Below are 10,053 nucleotides of genomic sequence, written 5' to 3'. Positions count from 1 at the left end.
GTTCGTGGACGCCAGCGACTCAGGCTTCTAGGGTGAGTTTTCCAACTGAGTGTTTTAAAAGCGTTGATCTTAGAGTATCGGCACTCCTTTCTCTTTGCCACCGCGGAGCAAAAATGGCTGCCACAGCTCTGCTTCTCTAGTAACTCTCTAGCCACAATAGTGGTCGCTGCTCTAAAGCGTAGTGAGCGAAATGGCCGCCGCTACTACGCCTCATTATGAACTCTCTAGATACCTTACCTTAGTGTGTTTAAGATAGGTCGGGAGGAAAATGGAATGAAATTTAAGCGGGTGAAGTTTGAAAACTTCAAAGGTTTGAGTTTCAGTTGTTTTAGTCCATTTTCGTTGAGATTGAGCTCATGTGTTACGCGTATTCGTTGGAGGCGTTTGATTTCACGCATCGTGGTCTGGTCGTGGTTCGGTTTGGCCGTTCATCAATACCTGGCAAGTTTTTGAAGGAGAGTATTGACACAACAGTGAGTGAGACATTCGGACGACTTGTGTCGGTTTCGAGTGTAGTCCTAAGGTGAGGGAAATAAGCTCGAAGCCTCGCGCCATGCAACCCGGTGCGGTTTAAAGACAGTATCCTTCCTACAATATAAAATTGGAACATCTAGTTTTCAATTAAATGTTCGTTTTCTTTTGAATGCTGGCTTTTCGATATCGCAAAACCTTGGTTATCTTTCAGACCGCCGAACTTCTTTTTGCAAAAACACGTAACTGTGGCTTCATCAAAACTGTACTTTATGTTTACATGCAAAACATTCCACCAGCACTAAAATGTCAAGTAATGAAGAGAGTGACCTGCGCCAAAGTGGGACTAGCCCGAAGGCGAAAACTTACAAAAATAGCAACAAAAGTACAAACGTGCATGGGAACGGGAGAATACCATTGAAGGATGGCTCTAACCCAGCAAAAAGGGTAACTTTTAATCCTAATGTAAAGCGCGCGACATGCATTGAATTCCTGGAAAGATACCATTGGAGTGGCATATAAAATCTGAAAAGCATGAGGAAAACATAAAAACTGTACTGTCAGCCCCCAAAAAAAGTTTCGACAAACATTTGTTTTACATTTATTGAACAAGAAGTGTGAAACTACTTGATTGAGCAGACCACTAAGCGATAAAGACTGAACGATTTCTGGTAATTCTGTAGTAGTCGCGCGGCAGTTGTGGGGCGCTCGGCCCGCCACACGGCGGCCAAACCGGCGACTAGCGGGGGGGCGGCACCCGGCGCCGACAGGGTAGAAAAGGGATGGCCCGTGTGGCCGAGAGCAGTTGCTGCCCCGAGTCTGGACCAGAGTCATGGTAATAAACCCTGTTTGACCCCGAGGAACGAGTCGTCTGGTTGATCGCCTGCGGCGGACGGCGGAAGGCGAACGCCACATCTGGCGCCCAACGTGGACTCTGTCGTCCGTCGTCGGTGATCTCGACCAGACGGTTCGTCCTCCCTTTCTTCTACTTTGCGTTTCTTAATCTCTTTTCGGTCGTTGATTCGTCGCGGTTCGCGTTTTTCATTTTTCTATATCGCGTCGTGTTTTTCTTGTTTATTGTGACTTTTTGCGCGCTCGCCTATCTCCACGGTCTGCACGTCGCTGACGGTGCGGTTTTCTTGGCGTAGTTTGTTGGCGCGTTTTTTTTTTTCTTCCCTCGTGTTCGCGTGTGCTGTTTTTTTCCCTTGTCGCGCGTTTTTCTTTTTTCCATGCCTCCCAAGAAACAGTCCCAGCCCCCGTCCGACCACGGCGACTCCAGCGAAGAAGACGCGGAGCCCGGTCCGTCGTCGGCTGAGGTCCTGGCGCTCATGGCCCGAATGTCCGCCACCCTCCAGTTGGTGACGGAGCGCCTCGCAACCGGCACGGGAAGAGCCGGCGGCCATGTGCAGCAGCGTGGGCCCGAGCTTCACCCTCGGCTCACGGTCCCCGTGTACACGGGGTTCGACGACAGGAAGTCCGTCGCCGACTTCCTGGAAGAGCTGGACGTCTACGCCCGAGCGTCCGGCGCCTCGGAGAGCTACGTGCTCGAGCGCATCCTGCCCCTCGCCTTACAAGCGAGCGCGAGACGATGGTGGGTGTTGCAAACTCCCTTTCCGTCCCTAGAGGCGTTCCGCCGTAGCTTCCGAGAAGAGTTCCTGCCACCGGGGTACGACTCCCGAGTCCAGCGGGAGCTCGAACGACGTACCCAGCATCCAGAGGAAGGCCTCGTCGAATACATCCGGGCCATGCAGGAGCTGTTCAACCGAGCGGCGAAAGCTGCTCCCGAGTCGGAGAGGGTTGCACGCATGATCCGACAGAGCCACCCCCGTTACCACGTCTATCTTCAGGGGCGGCGGTTCGAGAGCGTGGAAGACCTCGTTCGTGCGGCGCGCGGCGTGCAAGACATGATCCTGGCCAGCGTGGACTACCGGCCGCCGCCCCCCGCCACAGAAGCCCTCGAACCATCGTGCGCGTGGTCGCCACCTGCACGCACCGCCCTGGAACGCACCCCTCCGACTCACCGCCCACCCGAAAGGGTCGGCGCCTACGCCTACTTGCCCCGCGCCCTGGACACCCTTGAGTGCACTCGGGATGGCGACGGGAGGCTCGGTGCTGCATCACCGGCTGGGGTCAGCGTGAGCTTAAATTCCCGACCGAGGGAAGCCCCAGGCGCCTGGGATTGGTCCCCCCAGGGCCCGCACTTGGGTGGAAGCCCGCCGCGGGTGCCGCGAAACCCCGAGAGGGGCCGGCTGCAGTTCCCGGACAGCGAAAGCTGGCTGCATGACCCTCGGCGAGATCTTCAGATGGCCGAAAGGCCCCAGCGCCAGCCGAGAGGCGGCTGGCAACGTGGGAATGACCCGGCGGAGCCGAGAGGCAGCCGGCGACGTGGGAGTGAACGGGGCAACGTGGGAACCCAGCGGCAGAATGACTCCTGCTACAACTGCGGACAGCGTGGCCACTTCCGCAGCCAGTGCCCACAACGGCGGCCCCGTGAGCAGCGAGAACTGCCTGACCAGGGAAACCGAGGCGGCCCGCGGCGCTGAACCCGGAGACCTCGCCGCCCAAGGCCGCCACCAGCCCCGGGAAATGTAAGTCGCCGGCAATACTTCCTTCTGTATATCGAGTACGACCTACGAACCACAGCATCGAGCCTAGGATAACGATTTCTCTGCTCGGAGTTCTTTTCGCCGCCCTGTTCGATACCGGCGCGGGAGTTTCGCTTATTGGCGACGTCGTTTTTGAACTCTGCAAATCAAGAAATGTTAAGCTCCGTTGTTCGAGCACGCTTTTGCAGTTAGCGTCAGGCGCGCAAACAAAATCAGCAGGCGCAGTAAGGCTGAGGATTTCTTTCGACGGAAAAACGCGGCGTCAGCGTTTCCTTTATCTGCCAGGATTGGCCGTACCTGTTATCTTGGGCCGAGATTTCATTGCAGACGAAAAAATTTCGCTCGACTTTGCTGCCGGCGGGTATCGGCTGGACAACCAGCCACACGTGACCCCCTTCACCAGACGTGAAGACTGCGTCACCGGCGCAACCCTTCCGACCCACTACACAGCGCGGCCAGCTGCAGTTCTTCCTGATGGCATCCGAGACGGCCTCAACGCGTGCCCAGCAACCAGCTCGCAAAAGCAGCAGCTCGAGAGCATCCTGCAGCCGTTCGCAACGATGTTCACGGAAACCCCGGGCAAGACCGACGTGTTGCTACACCGCATCGAGACTGGTGACGCCCGACCACTGCGGTGCAACCCTAGGCCCCTCAGCGTCCACAAGCGAGCCCTACTAGACGCAGCACTACAGGAGATGCTGGATACCGGAGCAGTGCAAGAGTCCCAGAGTCCGTGGGCCTCCCCCGTCGTCTTGGCTCCGAAGAAGGACGGCTCGGTACGACTTTGCGTGGATTATCGCCGCCTCAACGCAGTGACGGTGAGAGATTCGTACCCCTTTCCTTCCATTGACTCGGTTATGTACGCGATTGGCAACGCGAAAGTGTTCACCACTTTGGACTGCAGTCGAGGTTTTTTGCAAATTGAGATTGATCCAAAGGACGTGCCAAAGACTGCGTTCACTTGCCACAGAGGATTGTTTGAATTTACCCGCCTCCCCTTTGGCCTTTCCAATTCACCCGCTAGCTTCCAGCGCTTAATGGATATCGTTCTCGGCGACACAAAATATAAATTCGCCATGGCATACATGGATGACATCGTCATTTTTTCCCAGACTTTCGAGGAACACCTGAAGCATCTTGGGATCGTCCTCGAGCGCCTGCGCAACGCCGGCCTGACGATTCACCCTGACAAGGTGCAGCTCGCTTCACCACAAATTAACCTCCTTGGCTTTGTAGTGGACAATGGAGTTCTTCGCCCCAACGAGGACAAGCTGCGTGCAATAACAGAGTATCCGCAGCCACACGACGTCAAGAGTTTGCAGCGGTTTCTTGGATTGATTGGGTTTTATCGCCAGTTCATCCCTCGCTGCGCCGAGATCGCTAACCCCCTGACCTTGCTCTTGCGCAAAGGCGAGAAATGGCGGTGGGGGGAGGATCAGCGCGTCGCTTTCCTTCAGCTCTCGAAAGCGATCACCGACGTCGCCTCTTTGAAGTTGCCGGATCTCAACCGACAATTTGTCGTCCAAACAGATGCCAGCAACTTCGGCCTGGGCGCTGTCCTCCTTCAGGAACACGACAACGTTCTTCGCCCAGTCGCCTTCGCTAGCCGCACGCTGACAGCGGCCGAGCGAAACTACTCCGTGACGGAAAAGGAGTGTCTCGCCATCATCTTCGCACTCAAGAAGTTTAACATGTATCTCGATGGCGCTTCCTTTCAGATACAGACGGATCACCAAGCGCTCTCCTGGCTGAAGAATTTGCAGAATCCAGCCGGACGTCTTGCACGATGGGCTCTGACACTGCAAGCGTACGACTACACTATCGCCTACAGGAAAGGAGCAACTAATATTGTGGCAGACGCACTGTCACGGGCTCCTTTGCAGGTCCCTCCCACTGAGACGGAACCGAAGTTGGTGGGATTAACCGACATCGTGGCCCGCACTTCGGAGTCACGGTGGGGGACGTTGGTGAGCAGAGCAGACCTCCGCAAGGCCCAGCAGGAAGATGGACTTTGTCGACGCGTGTGCGAGAGGCTTGCGGCACGAAGAGCAAGCGGCACCGGAAGCGACGACGAGTCCGACTCGTACCTGCTGAGCGAGGACGGACTTCTTCTCCGCTACATCCCCCAGGCAGACGACGACAGCGATGGATCGCCTTTCCGGATTGTGATACCTCGGAAGCTGCGCAAATCATTCATCAGGTACTTCCATGATTCAGCATTAGCGGGTCACAGCAGCGGCAGTAAGACTTACGATAAGTTATGTCGTGTTGCGACTTGGCCAGGAATCAGGCAGGATGTACTGAAGTATGCTCGCAGTTGTCCAGTGTGTCAGAAGGCGAAACCTCGCGGAGGCCAACCACCAGGATTAATGCAGCCAGTCGTTAGCCAGTCGCCTTGGCAGATTGTTGCATGTGATGTCATGGGACCGTTTCCACGTAGTCCTCGCGGAAATCAGTACCTACTTGTTGTGACTGACCACTTCACCAAGTGGGTCGAACTGTTCCCCTTACAAAAGCTTCTTTCGCAGCGGATCTGGGACTGCCTTCTGTCCGTTTTCACGAGATTCGGCTTTCCTGCAGAGCTCATCACGGACGGTGCTTCGTATTTTCGAAGCAAGATTTTCGTCGACACCTGCGCTGCGCTTGGAATACGGCACAAACTGACTTCGCCGTATCATCCGCAAGCCAACATCACGGAGAGGATCAACCGCAACCTCAAAATGATGTTGATTTCCCACACAGCCCGTCACAAAGACTGGGATGCCAAACTCGACGAGATGGCATTTGCAACGCGCACCACGGTCAACCGATCCACTGGTTTCACGCCTGCCCGTCTCAACTTTGGTAAGGAGCTAACCTTCCCAATGGAAAATTCATTTCTATACACAGATGTTGCGCAGAATGGACGCCCATACGCGCAGTTCGCCCAGGACGTCCATCACCGACTCTCGTCGGCCGTTCGTGAAGCACGAGAGAACCTCGACGTCGCTCGTCTTCAACAGGCCGCCCAGTACGACAAGGGCCGCCGCAGTGTCCACTTTCAGGTTGGAGACCTGGTACTTCGTCGGACACATCCCCTCAGCGATGCGTCTAAAGGCTTCGCAGCATCCCTCGCCAACCGTTGGGATGGACCCTTTCGCATAACGGAAACAATTTCCCCGCTGAGCTACCGCCTAGCACGACTGCATGGTACACAGCAGTACGGCCCAATTCACGTGTCTGAGCTCAAGCGTTACTGCGAGCCAGCAGTTTTTCCGCAGGTCCCGGACATCCCAGCTCCCAGCCAGCCCTTGGACCACGGAACTACGCCCAGGCGGTACAACCTACGCCCTCGGTGACTCATCACCTGTTCTATTCATATCCTTTTTTTGGCTGGCTGCGTCTCTTCGCGGAGAGGGGGGGAGAGGATCCATCTCCTTCCCGCGGGTCTGCCCTTTGTTTTCACAAAGGGATTGTTCTGTTCGCGAGTGTCTCCGAGCATGTTTGACGTATCACAACCAGACCCGTTAATTCGTCCTTTTCCTTCGTGTGCCCGTTCTCTATTTCCTCCGCAGGATCGTCACTGCCACCAAGAGCGTTCCCGCCACGCCTATCATTTCAGGCGATTGGCGGCACGCTTCCCGCCGCGCCGTGAGCGTGCCTCCGTCGCGACTTGGACTGTGCTGGTAGAGGACCGCCCGGTGGGCTGGGCCTCAGCGCTACGCTGGAGGGAGCAGCCCCGGCCCGAGCGTGGCGCGCCCCCGGAGTCCGTCCCCGAGCCTTTCCGGGGCAACACGCTGGAGGACCGGCACCCGCACGAGCCCGCGGCCGTATACAACGAGGCGGAGCGCCGCCTGCTGTGCCCCGTCTGCGGAGTGTCGGAGCTGCACCGCCCCACCCACCTGGCGGGCGCCTTGCACCAGGCCCGCGTCGCGGCGGACTGGGCTCGCCGAGCCGCGCCACCTCCTGCTGCACCTCCGGCAGCCCCCCGCCCGTTGGAGGTCGCGGAAGCCATCCGGATCCTCCGCCAAGTCCGCCCGGATCTGCTCCGCGACCCGGCCCACGAGGAGGCCATCTTAGACCTCGACCTCTAAAAGGGGGGGGAGGTGTGGGGCGCTCGGCCCGCCACACGGCGGCCAAACCGGCGACTAGCGGGGGGGCGGCACCCGGCGCCGACAGGGTAGAAAAGGGATGGCCCGTGTGGCCGAGAGCAGTTGCTGCCCCGAGTCTGGACCAGAGTCATGGTAATAAACCCTGTTTGACCCCGAGGAACGAGTCGTCTGGTTGATCGCCTGCGGCGGACGGCGGAAGGCGAACGCACAGTTGACTTCTAGATATTGCTCCGAATATTGCTCATAACCCTCCCAACCGAAGGCGGTGCTTCAACACATAATACACTGCTGCCTCCCATTGTCCAGGTGCTGCAAGTAACCGCCCCATTTGTCCGATTTACAAATCTTGACGGTAAAGGAAGTGGTCTTGGTGAGTTTGCATTGCATACAGTTTTCACTTTTCTTCCCTGCTATCTTTGGTTTGTTGCGGCATTTTTCACGTGTGCTGTGATAATCAATGCAAGAACCATACAACACAAACAAACTGATAAAACAAGACTACCGAAATTTAGGAATGTACTGATTTCTGCTGATATTTCAAGCAGAAATATACTACTATTTTATGGTGACCTGAGGCAACACTGGTTCTGACCCGTTCTAACTTTACTTGCGTGACGGCCTTGGTTTGCGCTGCTGTTCTGCTTGAAAAGGTTACAAGTTCTCTTCAAGCTGTGTTCGCATAGGATAGTTTACCAGAGCCTTAAGCCGATGGCCCCTGTGGCCTGATGACGTCCTTCCAAGGCGTTCATGGAGCATCCCAGGGAAGTGTGCCTCCGCCTGAGTTCCCCTCGACCGCAGACAAAATGGCTGCATCCTAGAAAGGCGTGTTTGGAATTTATTACGTCCTAATTACAGAGCGAGCAATCGCTGTCTCTGTCTCCGCGCCAGCAAGCTGGGTAAGCAGGATCGACCCTCCGCCTCAGCAGCCCGATCTGAACTCATTTTCATCATCAAATGCATATGAAACTGGACCATTCAGCAAGCCAATTGCGAACAGCTATGCTAATGATTCAACCGTCAATGCACATGCAGCTTCATAGATACTCTACCCCAGCGGTTGCAAGTTGCAGAGCAGATAAAAGACTGGGGAGGTAGAAAGGGGATAACAACAGGGAATTTGCACTCCTATAGGCGTTGCTTTGCGTGATTGCCGCGAGACTGGCACCACATGTAGGATTGGCACACGCTTCCATGTTCTTTCTCATACATGTTACGATAATGCATATTTGTTAGTCCTAACGATAGCTATATATAATTTTAGAGCAGACGGGTGCAAATAAATATACCATAATTCTAATTACTGATGTTTTCTTTGTTTTGTTTTTTCTTTCAGATATATCTTGGGGTTCAGGTACCTTGAGGATCTCGCCAACCGCTCGCCAACGGCTGGGACACATAAATAATATCATGACAATTTTTACCCTTCTATGTTTGTAAGGAAATATTTTTATCGTTTATTTTTTTTTTGGGGGGGGGGGGGGGCCGGTCTGAAGTATGTGTAATATTTTGGGGGGAATATAGTGACATTTACAAGTATACTACCTGTGTTCTCAATATGACCAGTTAAACTCGTTGCAAGGAAAACACCAAAAAAGAATGATACTCGTAAAGCGAAGGCTGATATGTAAAGCGAGCAATATCTTAAGCAGTTTTGACATGTGAACCAAAGTTAATGGTCTTAAAGTAAACACACCAAAATCCAAAGCCATTTCATTTAGATGCTGTAATAAACCAGTTCTGGTAAAAAAATGAAATCAAACTTGGTAATTCCCAAATTGAGTTAGTTCGCCAACATAAAATTTTAGGAGTACTTTTTGCGAGTCTATGATGTGGGATTGCCAGGCTAGCAATAGAATCGCTAAACGTTCCAGAGTTGTTGGCATTATTGCCGCTGTCGTAATGTTTTACCAATAAGTATTAAGTTAAAACTTTACTACGCACTACTTGAGTCCAATTTAAGTTACTGTCATGTTGTATGGGCTACGATAACTAAGACAAACCTTCAATATCTACTATTATTGAAAAAAAAAAGTTTTACGTTATATCGCGGGTGTATCATATAGAGATAACACAGAACCATTATTTTCTAGACATCAAATACTTCCCGTAGAATGCCTATATAATTGTCGTTTACTCTGTACGTTTCGTTTCTTATCGCCAACATTCACAGATCTTTGTATTTTATTTCTGAACTTGGGGGGCTGGGGAGAAACATGAAAGTTATATAAACACTTGCCATGTAGACACTCGGCTCCTTCCTCGGCGCTGCACAAATTACGATCTCCAGTCATTGCATTACAAAGTACCGTATGTGTTAAATAAATGTTTGACGAACAACATAAACATCTACACAATCGGCAGAAAAGACTTACGTACCTACTGTTTTAACTATCCATAACTAATTTTGTTTCTATGCTACTTCAGTGTTATGTGATCTTGTTTTATTTCTCTTATCATCCTGATAAAGTGTTTTATATGTTTGTTGTCCGACCTACTGCCGTGTATAAGGGGAACCCAGGCCCAGTCAAGCTGCTTTTAGCAGCTTTTTGTCAGGGGACCCCACCAGTACTTCTGGAAAAATAAAGTTTATTGTTTGGTATTGTAAAAAAAGTAACCTCAACGACAAGTGCACATTGAAGCCACAGGAGTGCGGGTGGAATTTAGAGAGGAGTCACACGGGGTAGGATAAATTTCTACAAATAAATTCATGGTGCATTTAAAACGTTAAAAAAGAGACCGGTATATTGAGTCTACAGGCACATTTACCAGTTAATGGATGGACAAAGTATTTATGAACTCATAAAAAAAGAACTGCCTAACGACAAAAACCTTAATGAACAAGGTGTTCTGATGAAAAATATTGAATTCACATCAGCGGTATTTGT

At 52.8% G+C, this 10,053-nt stretch overlaps 1 pseudogene; it reads left to right on the top strand.

Annotated features, from left to right (window-relative positions):
* The first annotated feature begins 777 nt into the window (after positions 1-777).
* LOC121838118 lies at positions 778-7,316 on the top strand (annotated as a pseudogene).
* Positions 7,317-10,053: the final 2,737 nt, after the last annotated feature.

Source organism: Ixodes scapularis, unplaced genomic scaffold (genome assembly GCF_016920785.2).
Source record: "Ixodes scapularis isolate PalLabHiFi unplaced genomic scaffold, ASM1692078v2 PGA_scaffold5__190_contigs__length_132052651, whole genome shotgun sequence".
NCBI classification, from domain to species: Eukaryota; Metazoa; Arthropoda; class Arachnida; order Ixodida; family Ixodidae; genus Ixodes; species Ixodes scapularis.
This window is presented reverse-complemented; position numbering and strand designations above follow the sequence as displayed.